At 37.9% G+C, this 12702-nt stretch overlaps 1 protein-coding gene and 1 non-coding gene across 4 annotated transcripts in view; one reads left to right on the plus strand and one right to left on the minus strand.

Annotated features, from left to right (window-relative positions):
- Suv39h2 (suppressor of variegation 3-9 homolog 2) overlaps positions 1-10835 on the minus strand; it is a 26740-nt gene extending 15905 nt beyond the window's left edge. For 2 of the 3 annotated variants that reach the window (XM_023701873.1, XM_004641741.3), the window contains exon 1: positions 10686-10835. The gene's annotated coding sequence lies outside the window, so the exon portion shown is untranslated. The remainder of the gene's footprint in view (positions 1-10685) is intronic. The other variant, XM_004641742.2, reaches the window with a different exon arrangement.
- On the plus strand, positions 7306-7412 carry LOC111812773. The gene has a single exon (XR_002818180.1). It is a non-coding gene; the product is annotated as a U6 spliceosomal RNA (small nuclear RNA).
- Positions 10836-12702: the final 1867 nt, after the last annotated feature.

Genomic DNA, 12702 nt, shown 5'->3' on the forward strand with positions numbered 1-12702 from the left:
GGGCAGAACTGGGGATTGAACTCAGGCCCTTGCGCTTGCCAGGGAAGCGCTTATTCTACTGAGTCATCTCGTGGCCCCAGAAATATAAATTTAAATGCAGAAATAAGACAATCAATACCACTAGAATATAAAGAAGGAAATCAATATAGTTCAGATAAATCAGAAAGGGAACCGAGAAGGCAGAACTCTGAAGGGCTAAACTTCTTGGGAAGGGAAGATGGTGGGCAGTACAAAAAACACAAGTGAAAGCTTGAAGCTAAGATTGTACAAAGAATCCAGAAACAGCTGAAAGATGCACTTACCTAGTTTTAAAGTTCAGAATGCTGAATTAAGATAAAATGGTAATATTATGGCAAAAGTAAATTCCAGATACCCTTGAACACTTGACTAGGGTACCTGAACTTTACTTGCAGGTCAGCAACTCTTAAAATTCTTGGAATCAATGTGTTTCAGGGGGAGCTTCATTAAGTAAAATACACTTAATTCTACCTTGCTGACCAGGAATAATTTTATTAATCTTTTAACTACCAAGCCAACTAATTCTTTGATCTTCATCTAATCTGACCTCTTGGTTTCAGCACCATTGCCTGATCAGTCTGCAGGTTTTATTATCATGATCTCATCTTTTTGTTCCTTTTCTATTTTCTCTGCCCAGTGGTTCCCCTTGTCATTTAAACAATGCATATATTCAGGACTTTGTCTCCTGCCCCTTTTCAAGAAACATTTGTCCCTTTAGAGTATCTGTTGGAAGCTATAAACTTTCCTATAACAAAGATCACTTATGGATTCCAGGTTAAGAATCCTGCTCTAAATGGTTCTTTCTGGACAATCACTGAACTTCAGTGATTTAAATCATCGGCTGATGTTTCCCAAAGTTTATCTGCAACCCTACATGTATATCCAGTAGCTTAGTTGGTGTCCAATAGGTTCCTAAAGCAATCTACCCACCCTGGACACACCACTATCCTTCCCAAACTTATTTTTTCTATATGCTTCACCTCGTGGGTAGGTGGATGCATAAGATCTATCTAGTCACAGAAGCTGAAGATCTTACCCATCTACCTATTCAAAGCTGAAGACCAAGAAAACAATCTCAATTCCTACTCCTCAATCTAACCTATCAGGTTTCTTTAGAGATGGATTTATCTAATACTATAATCTGCCCTCCCCCCCCCTTTTTTTTTTTTTTTTAGTATTTTAGGGATGGGTCTACAGGGTGTTCAGGGTCTGAGTACTAGATCGGACTAGTGATTCTCCTGTTTACAGCCTCCCAAGTGCTGGGATTACAGGCACGGCCACCACGGCTAGTCTCAATTGTCTCAGCGTGGCCCGCAGGCAGGGCCAGCAAGGCAGGCCCAGGGATCGAACCTCAGGCCTCTGTGCCTGCTTGCAGGCACTTTAATCTGCTGAGCTATTTGGCTGGCCCTGACCTTGCCTCAAGTGTAACTTTTCTGTTAAAAAAAAAAAAATTTACAGAACACTTATTCTATCTCTTTCTTGCTTGAAAATTATTAATTCCTCTACTGCACATGGAATAAAGCTGAAGTTTGCTATTATAACTAAGAGAGCCATTCTTAAAATTAGTCATTTCTGCCTCTTTGGCTCAACCTCCCCTCCAAGCCCCATTCACATTACCCTCCCCACCACACTGAACTATCACTAATACTGGAACACACTATGTTTTTCTTGTACCCTGCTGCAGCTTTGTTCTCAGAGTTTTTCCTAGTAAGAATGGTCTAATTTGCCTCCTAAACACTTAACTCTCATTTTTTACATGTAAAAGAAAATCTACTCATTTGTTTTTTTCTACTCACATTCTACATAACATCTTTTGCCCTAGAATGATCATTCAGCTTTATTCTGTTTCAATTTCTAATTTAAACTATAAACTATTTGTGAGAAGGGATGAAATTTTATTCTTCATAGCTCCAGAATAAGCTGCCCATCACCTCAGACTTTGACTAAATGTTTACATATAGCCAATAATATAACTACCAGCATGTGTGTGATATAAAAGTCATAACAGCAATTATGACTTCTATTAATCTTAACCTTGACACTACAGTTTGTCAATACTTGTTTTGTCACCTGTTCATTGTCTGCAGTCCACATGTAGTAGCGAACATCTACTAGGGAAAAAGTTATTTCTATCTTTCCATTAGCTATTCTTTTTCTGCCAAGTATGAAATACTCACTAAAAATTGGTGGTAGAACACCCTGATCATGATTATGACACACCAGTGGTCCTATGTGAGCATACCTAGGGACTATTATGGTCAGCAGGAAGTCAATGGATTGAATACTAGTGACTGACAAGAGACAAGCTGTGAGATCTGGGGTTAGAGATCCTGCCCTGAAAGAAGTGACTCATGTGACTTTGGGGAAGTCCTTTCTAGGAGTTGTTTTCATGATCTTTAAAATTCAAGTTGTAATTTAATGATTTCTATGGTATGCTAGCTCTTGAAAAACCCGAAGCACATTTCATCAGCCTCTGAGACTTAGTATTAGATGTGGCCTATTCCGTTTCTCAGCGTGTTTCACAGGATCCTGATTCTTTACTAGTAAGTACATCAATATCTATAGTATCAGAAATTACTCCATATGAAGAAATTATGTAGCAAGAGGAATTCTGAACTAGCCAACTTGGGAAATGCAAAGAATACTGTCCAGAGAACAGGTTGTTTGTTTTAGGAAATCATGTTTGGGGTCTAGTTGAATTTAGTGCATGTAAATTGTAATTGTGTAACTTATGTGCTGTGTGTCATTTCTGTAGCCAGTAGGTCTCCATCGTACTACCTCCTTCCAGCATTTTCAGTAGCATATTTGTCCCAATTTCCAGCTTTCCAGAGAGGAAGTACAGATAAGGTAGAGTGGGTACAGCAGAAGAGATGAACTTTCTCCATCAATTATTTTTCTCACATTTCTTCAGTTTCTCCCTTATTACTGGTTCTGACAAGCATGTAAAATTCTTTTTAAAAAACAAATGAAATCTCCTTTGAGATATTAATGCTTACATATGGGGAGAATTTCTAAAAGACATTCAAGAGACATTGAAAGTGGGCCATAGGGTGGAAAACTTTCATATATAGCCTTTTACAGCAGTTTTTTTTTTTTTTTTTTGGTGTGTGTGTGTCTTGATTTTTTAATTTTTTATTTTATTTATTGTGTGTGTGTGTGGCCAGCTCAGCCCACCAGGGGGCGGGGTTGGCTGGCATGTGGTGCTGGGGGATTGAACCGTGGTCCCTGTGCTTTGCTAAGCTTGTTCTAAGTAGGTGCTTTAGACCACTGAGCCATCTCACCAGCCTATCATTCAGTTTTTAAAATTACAGGCATTCAAAAATTTTTTATATAAAACATTAAAAAGATATAACCCTGATATCCTATCTTGCCTTCTTTCTCTTCTTCAAAGCTGAAATTCTTGCAAAAACTATCCACACTTCTTGACTCTACTTTCTTACAATCTCCAAATTGTCCTTTAATTCTCTTGGCTTGAAGGCATCACTGGGTGTGGTGGTGCATGCCTGTATACCCGGCACTCAGGAGGCTGAGGCAAGAGGATCACTGCAAATTCAAGAGCACTTTGGGCTACAAAGTGAGCTCAAGGCCAGCCTCAGTTACATAGCAAGACCCTGTCTTAAAAAGATGGGAAAAACAAAGCAAAGCAAAACAAAACAAAACAACAACAACAAAAACAATGAAGGGCATCAATGGCCCTCAGACTGCTAATTTAGTGGACTCTTAGAACCCACTGTTCAATATTGTTTTGTTGATAGACTCTCTACCTTAGTTATGCTTCCATGATTAACTCTTCTAGCTTTTTTTTGTACCATCTTTCCTGCCTGTTTTTGATCTTGTTAAGGGTGTTTCCCATAAGTATCCCTTTCTATTCGAGTCCTTGTTTAATCTCATCTTTACTTTGCTTTAACTACTGCAACAGCTTCTTTGTACCTTATCCATTCAGGGTCTAAAAGCCAAAGCAATGCTCATTTCATCATGCCGTTCTCCAGCTTGAAATTACTCCATGGTTCCCCACTGCCCTCAAGATGAAGTCCAACAGCCTTTGCTGGATCCTGCCCATCATTCTAGCCTCATGTCACTCCTTGGGGACTGTCTGAATCACTTGCTATTCATAGAGAAGGTCAAGTCATCTGCATCAAGACCCATCCTCACCTATTGTTTTATTCCTTAGGACTAAGATTAAACACTAGTACCTCAGCCCAGTCTCTCCAGAATAAATGAGACCTTTCCATTATAATAGTACTCATTTCAACTATGATTCAATTTCTCCAAAATCTGTTTCTAATTACAGCTTATTCTTGATTTGGAGCCACACATCTGACCCCATTTTCTTCTCAAACTCTATCTCATTCCTTTTCTTGTATTCTCACATTCTTGTGGACAATAATAACTATATAATTTCTACCCGTTAGAAACTTTTACATTCCCTGGATGTGACTCTCTCACAGACCTTATTTCCTTTTGACACAAAGCTCAGGCCTGTATATTTTACAGCTTAGCGAAAAACAAAACTTTTCCTCATCCTTTCTAATGTTATCATTTCTTGCCTACATTTCTCCAACACTCTTTAGAACATACGGTCATGCACATATCTGAATTCCAAGTCTGATAGGTCACTCTGTTTAGAACTTTTCAGCTAGCTTTCCTATGACCTTTCCCATGCCCACCTCCTATTATTTTACTCTTTAGACAGATGCCGCACTGAATTATAACACTACCTGTAGTTCTATCACTCAGGGAAGATCACCACAAGTTGGAGACCAGCCTCGACTACATAGTGAGGTTAAAGTCAGCTTAAACTACAAAGCAAGACCTTGTCTCAAGAAAGGTTAAAAAAGAAAAAGAAAAAAAAAAAAAAAAAAAGAAGAAACCTGAGAAAGACTGATACACTAAACAAAAACAATCTAATACTGAACTCTAACACTCTGATTTTGTGTAAGAATGAATCCTGGTCTGCTAGTGCCCTCTTTTCTTTTTTTTTTCTTTTTTTTAAAGGACAACAAAATTAAGCAATCTTTAATAAAATTCCTACAGAAAACTCAGTCAGAGGGCAGGTATTCAGTTGTCTTTCCCATGTCATTGAGGACTGAGAGTTCTCAATGTTCTTTGGAGAATAAGCAGTAGTTGGCAGGATGTTACCAGTGCTCAGAGCATCCAATTACACATTCAAACCAGTAGTTCCTATCACAATATTAACATTTCCCACCTAGCATCTATATATACCCTAAATATATGGTACCTCAACAAATAAAGATTTCCATATAGCTTGAAACCATTTCAATTTGTACTAATATCTTCGAAAACTCCTAAGTCTTAATAACTACATTAAGAACAGCTGGCATAGGGGCCGGGGAGATGGTTCAGTGGAATAAGCACTTCCTTGGCAAGTGCAAGGGCCTGAGCTCAATCCCCGGCTCCACAAAAAAAAAAAAAAAAAAAAAAAAAAGAGAACAGCTGGCATTTTATTAAAATACTGAATTTTAAATCTGGAGTTTATTCCATAAATAGGTTTTTGTTTCCCTTCTTGGATACATTTGCTTAAATATTACACACTATGAAGTGAACTCTTTCATAGATTACCATATAAAAACTGTATTAATATGTGCCTCATTACAGAGGCAGATGGAAGAACTGGATCTCACAGTTAACTAACCTTAAAGTAACTTAGGAAAAATCTCTGCATTTTGTAAAATTTTAAAACACACGATGAAGAATACCAAAGAAACACTTTTTTTTAATATAGAACTCCCACTGGAAATTTTATAAATATGTATTTGCCTCACCAGTAGGTTTTTTAGCAAGTCTGGCTGGAATGATGCTATCATGGTAAATAAATATTAATAAAGGAATTAATGAGTTTCTACATGTTTAAAAGATTTCTTCTGAAAAATAATCCTAAACTGAAATTATATAATTTGCAGTTTATACAACTTAAAAAGCTAAGGAAGACACATTTATTGAAAGCTTCATTTTCATTATGGATAATCATTTCCTGCTGACTTTGTCCTCCCAAGGAATGTTACTAGGAATAGTCTGATGTCTTATTCTTTGATAAATCTTTGGTACTTTGCTCAAAAGTTGTAAATACTTCCTTTCAGTGTTGTGACCAAGTATTACCACTCAGCCAAGAACTTATCCACACTTGGGAGCTGGGAGACGATCTTACTCCTGCAATGAAACTTCAAGAAGGGTATCTTCCTTAGCTTTTTAAATTGTAAATTACAATATAATTTCAATTTATGATTATTTTTCAAAAGTGCCCTCCTAATGTAATCACAAACCTGTAAAAAAAAAAAAGATATGGATAACACAATCTGACCATGTATTAGATTGATTGATATTTTTCTCTTTTTTTGTGTGCAGTCTTATTACACAGCTCAGACTCATAGTGATCCTCCTGATTTCTGCCTCTTTGGTGCCGGGATTACAGGCATGCACACACCTGGACTGTGCGCCGGTGTGGCATGTGGTGCCAGGGATTGAACCCTGGTCCCTGTGTTACCTAAGAAAGTGCTTAGTGCACTGAGCTATATTGCCAGTCCTCATATACTAGATTTAGAGGGTAAGAAACAAGGTACAAAATTAAAGTTGGGAACCTAGAAGTATTGTGATGATGTTAACAAAGAAAAGGACCATTATTAGAATAGGATGCAGACTTGAGGGTGCAGTTCTGATTGTGCTCAAGTTGGCACCTATGGGGTACCCAGTTTGAAATGAAGCCTACAAAGAGTTCAGAGCTTCAGAAAAGCTTTGCAAGTCATGAACCACACAGATCTATGCAGAAACCACTAGGAGAGGTGACCTACAGAGCAACTGTAAGGGGAAAGCCAAGGACAACACCTTGGAGATTACCAATGTTGTAGTGGAAGATGGGTATGGGTTAAGAGATAGAGATTTTTAAAGCACATCCAAAAAGTGTAAAAGAAGAGGGGGATAATGACGAGTGTCAGCCTCTCTTGTAAGTACTCTACGTTAACCCATCTAATAATGGCCTGCAACAGTGGTGGCAGACCTATGGCATGAGTGCTGCAGCAGGTAGGCGGTTTGTTATTGAAATCTAAAAAGATTTGCTATCACAGTTTCATGAAACGTATACTATAACCACCCCATTTCACAAATGAAGAAACTCAACAATAGGTACAGCTGCTTGCTAAAAATTACACATAAGAAATAAGAGAATTTCAACATAGGCATTATCTCCACAGGAAAGAAAATGGACAATAGTGTTAAGTGTGGCAAAAGAGAATAAAATTTGAGGTGCTCAAACTTGTTAGAAAGTCTGTTGTAGTGCTTGCTTCAGCAGCACATATACTAAAATTGGAACAATACAGAGAAAATCAGCATGGCCCCTGAGCAAGGATGACACACAAATTCGTGAAGCGTTCCATAAAAAAAAAAAAGAAAGTCTGTTGTAGGGCTGGTGAGATAACTCAGAGGACTATAATGCCTGCTTTGACAAGCTTAGGCAAGTGCAGAGACCACGGTTTGAGGCCTGGCAGCACATGCCAAGCCAGCCCCACTCCCAGGGCAGGCTGAGCCAGCCACAAAAAAAAAAAAAAAAAGTCTGTGTGATTGGGCATGGTAACATACTCCTGGCACTCTGAGAAGCTGAGGCAGGAGAATCAAAAGTTCAAGCCCAGTCTGGGCAACTTAGTGACTTAGTGAGATATTGCCTCAGTGCTGAAAAATGAAAGGCCTTGTGTTCAATCTCCATTATTGGTGGCGGGGGTCATTTGTAAGGGCACAAATCAAAGCAAAATGAAAAATGGATTAAAAGTTAATGGAAGTGAATCCATAACCCACAGGATGGAAAAAAAATTGTAATTCAGTAAAAAGCCAACCCAATTTTAAAAAAGGATCTGTACAGTTTTCCAAAGATATATGAATGGCTAATAATATGATGAAAAGATGTTCAGCATCATTAACCAGAGAAAGGCAAATCAAAGCTGCAATGAGACACACTTTACACCCACTAGGATAAGAAGTTGGGTAAAAATAAACACTAGTCAGGATAAAATCTCACATACTGCTGGAGGAACACCAAAGAGCTTTGGAAAAATTAAGCACAGAAATAACATATCAAACGAAGCAAGAGAAATGAAAACTTACACCGACACAGAAATTTACATATGAAACTTTATAGCAGGATTACTTATAATAGTCACCAAATGGAAACAACCCAAATATCCTTTAGGTGATAAATGGGTATGTAATATATCTACATAGTCAATTATTACTTGGCAATAAAAAATATATATATACTGGTACATACTATAACACATATGAATCTTAAAAACATGGTAATTGAGAGAAAATGATCTTAGAGACCCACAGACTATGTGGTTCCTTTTATACAAAAAGTCTGAACAGGCAAGATTATAGATAAAGGAAGCAGAAGTAGTGGTAGTGGGCTCATTGTGGATGGCCATATAAAATTTGGGAGGTGACTGTGAAGGAGTTTGGTATTTTCTTTTGGGATAATGAATAATATTCTAAAACTAAGTGAGAATATTTGAAGATTTGAGTTTTACATTTTAAACAGGTGAACAGTATGACATGTAAATTATATGTCAATATAGCTGTTAAAAAATCAAGGGGAAGTGACAATGAAGGAAAACACAGTATAAGAAATACATGAGTGAAGAGGCAAAGTCAAAGAGAAATTTCTGAATGTTGGAAACATACATGTTTACTGACTTCAGACAAATTAGTGAAAACAGTGCCTGATAAAAAAAGACACCACAGATTAGGCAGTCCTAGGAGGAATAGAAAGAAAGAGTAAATGACATTATTGAAATAAAGGAAGAAAATATAGATTACTGGTGTTAAAGAGTTCATACTTGAAGGATCTTGAGAACTCTTCTTCAACTATCAGTAATAAGAGGTAGAGGAAGATGTCCAGAAAAGTAACAAAAATAAGAAAAACTGCTGACAAAAGTGGGAAAAAAACCCACAGATTAAAAAAATCTTATCAAGTAGAATTGAGCAATATGAGAACAGTCAAGTGTTTATCCTACTGAGCCATCTCCCCGGCCCGAGCAATATGAGAACAGAAATATTTTTTTCCCACTTTATTTATGTATTTATTTTTTGGCAGAGCCGGGGATTGAACTCAGACCTTTGCACTTGCCAGGGAAGCGCTTATTGTACTGAGTCATTGCCCCATTAAGCAACATTAGAAAACAAGCTATTTACACTTTTTTCAACCTACGTCAAGTCTTCAAACTCCAGTATTTTACAGTTAACAGCATGTCTCAGTTTGGGTCACCCCTGCTTCAAGTCAACAGTGACAAACTGGACGCCACAGTTCCATACAGTGAGCAAATATGTTAACGGCTTTCAATACCCATCCTTTTTCTAAGAAAAAACTATCACACTGGGACAGGCCTAGACATTTTAATATTTTGTCTTTTTAAAAAAAATTTTTTTTAATAAAAAGATGTTAACCCACTAATGGAAGCTAACTTGTCTCCAAACATTTGGTCCCTTCATTCATCCACTTTTGGAGTGGGCAACACATGTCCACCCCTGCTCTCAAGTGGGCCCACCCTCTCCAAGAGCTCTGGGCTACTTCAGCGCTGCCAACACCCTCTCCCTCTGCTTCCCTGTTCATGCCAGTAACACACAGGTCTTGTGCCTGCCGGCAGCTTAGCCCAACTCTCCACATTCTGGATATCGTGGCGTATCTTGTCACCTACTTATGCTTCACATGTTATCCAAGGGCTAGAACTACTGTTTTAGCAGAGCCCATATGCATGATAAAATCATATTCTTAGCCAGACTGGTCAGTCCAGAGCTTGTAAACAATGGCAGTAGATGCCTGGGTTGTCTCACAAGTTGAAGAATGCAAAGTACAGGTGAAAATGCCTGATCATAAGATCCTATTGAGAGAGAAGTTAATACCAAAGGCAGGAAGATGGACATTTCAAAGAATTGGATTTAAAAAAATGGATTTAGTGACTGATTCAACAAAGATGAAGACAGAAAAGAAAAAAATTGAAGCATGCATCCTCACTGATTTATCTGAAAGAGATTAATGACAGAAAGAGTTCTTCAGAAGAAAGCTAAAGATAAAAGAATTACTTGCAAATGTAAGGTTTAGATAAAAAAAAATTTCTTAGAAAAATGTATTTTTAAGAGGAATAAAGAAAATCCCAGAGAACTTAATTTAGTCATAAGGTACTAAGCAAAAATTAGAAAGGACTTTGAAAATCAGGCCATTCTATTATAGCATACATTCATATTTGGGGTTTGACATGATGGGAGGAGATACAAATGGTAATGTTTCCTGAGATTCAGTAATATTAATATTGGTTCACACTCTGGGTCCATTTCAGCTGATAGTGGAGAAATATAATTCAGGAACAGAACAAACGATAAGAGGAGTCAATCTGAGATCAAACATTTGCCCTGGTAACCCACATGGAGATAATCAAGAGTTGGATGTAGAATGATAAAAACACCTTCAAATACTCTAAGCACACTCTGTGCTTAAAAATCCTCTCAGTTATCTGGCAAATGTACATGACAGGACAAATTTGTCATGGTTTTTAATTTTAAACATTAAGAACGTCTTTGGTTATTATTAAAGTTCTTTTTATGTTACAGAAATATGAAATACTTAAGTGTGATTAGGTCTCTTTTAAGGGGCTAGATATTTGCCTTACCTTTACTACCTTGTAGTCACACAAGTATTCCACCTCATAATTGTTTAGATTCCTTTTGGTGATTCCAATCGATTTACATGTGAGCTTTTCTTTTCTACATAATTCCTGAAGAGTATCAAGTGAAACTAGGCAAGGCACACACCAAGCTACAATAAGAAAATACAATTCTTTACTAATGAAATAGCTACTCATTTAAAACAAAAAAGAAATTTAAACCTCTATATCCCCAACCCTTCAACTGACAATTTTATAGTCTAAAAGTTCATATAGCAAGAGACCAATTGTATGTTTAAGAAAAATTAAGCGTTAAAAGAACTATTTTGGTAAATTTTCTTGGATTTTTCTCTACATTTCTATCCTACCATGCTTAACTGACATAAGTTAATTTCTACTAAGCCAGGTAAATAAAATATTTAATGTCTGTAAGCTTTCAGAAGATGACATTATATAGACCTAAAGGTCAGCAGGGATAATGGTCTTGATTTTCCATTACTCTATATCGCACACAGAACATAACTACTGTTACATAATAAAGCACAGATCATTAGGACATAATAGGTATATTTTAGAAGAATCATAATTTGTAAAACGTAACTTTTGCATTCTTCGAACATTAAGAACTAAAATATAACTGAAATTAATTCTATAATCACAAATTCCTATACTCTACTTTTCTCACTTTGCAGTGTTGCATGAAATTTTAAATCCACTCATTTTGTCCATGGTGTAACATAGTATCAAGATGAATAACCCTGAGAATTATTTAAGAATGGACAGTATATGACAGATTTTTGTACTCATGTACTGTATTGTTTGTAAAGCTAAGAGTTATAAAGTATTCAAGTTACATATCCATATACCACACTGGATATTAGGCAAACATAATTAACTAAATAGAAGCCAAAAGCTAATTCAATTGCAAACTTTACCTTCAAATTTCTGTAAACTGTACACTACCACACAGAATTTAAGATACAATTACACAAACTGGCCTTTAGAGAAGTGTAACAACTTGGTTTTTATGGCTAGTGTCATGGGAAGCACCAGATCGAATCTTTGAGAGTCAGGTTCACTGAAAAAATGTGAAGATTGGAAAAAACTGTGTTAGCAAAGAAAATTTATCATTAATTCAAACTTTCCTTAAGTAGCTCTCCAATGCAGGGCAATAATCCTTTTATATTTTTGAGGCAATTTCCATAAAACAGAGAATACAGCTGCTCTACCTTTACTACTAGATCTCTTCCTTACCTTCCCCAATTTACACAGGGACCTCATTGTTAGAGAGCATTCAGCACAATTTTCACTACCCTATTTGCTGCAAAAAGTTTTTCCTCAAAAAATTTTGCAGGAAGACGTTGACCGTTTTAGAGTGGTAGTTGCGGGGGAGAGAACTGATCTCCTAAATCAAAATCTCAAGGATGTTTTGTGCAAAGTGAATATTACGTACAAAGGAGAGCCCTCTCAGGTACCTATCTACCCACGTGTGTTTGATGTTTCTAAAAATCTACAGTTAAAGATTCAAAAAAATTGCAAACACTGTGTTAAACGAAATGGACTGATTATAATAATAAGAGAGCGATTTCGTTGACCAGATTAACTACCGCCTCACTGCCGCAACACTCGTTCGCGACTTTGCCCTGCGCTCGATCAGCCACTCCGACCTGAAGCCGGGTTCCGAATAAAGAGGTCACAGTGCGCCTGAGGGAGCGATGGCGAAAACACCTTAGACTGCAGGACGCGCTCGGAGCGCCGGATCCCCTGGGCGCCTGCCGCCCTCACTCGCGCAAAGCACGCGCGCGCGGCGTCCCCGCGGACGACTCGCAAGTTCGCGGTGGGCGGAAAGTTGCCGAGGCGGAGGCTGCGTCCCAGACGCCCATCCCGCAGCCCCCAGGACATTCCCGCTTTCCGGCAGAGCCAACGCCACAAAGAAGCGCGGCTGCGCCGAGCCGGGTCGGCGGCACCGCCAGGTGCGGACGCTGCTGCCCGGCCGATCGCGGGCTCGCGGCGGAGTCGCCCG

The sequence above is a fragment of the Octodon degus genome, unplaced genomic scaffold (assembly GCF_000260255.1).
Source record: "Octodon degus isolate 3935 unplaced genomic scaffold, OctDeg1.0 scaffold00141, whole genome shotgun sequence".
Taxonomy (NCBI): domain Eukaryota; kingdom Metazoa; phylum Chordata; class Mammalia; order Rodentia; family Octodontidae; genus Octodon; species Octodon degus.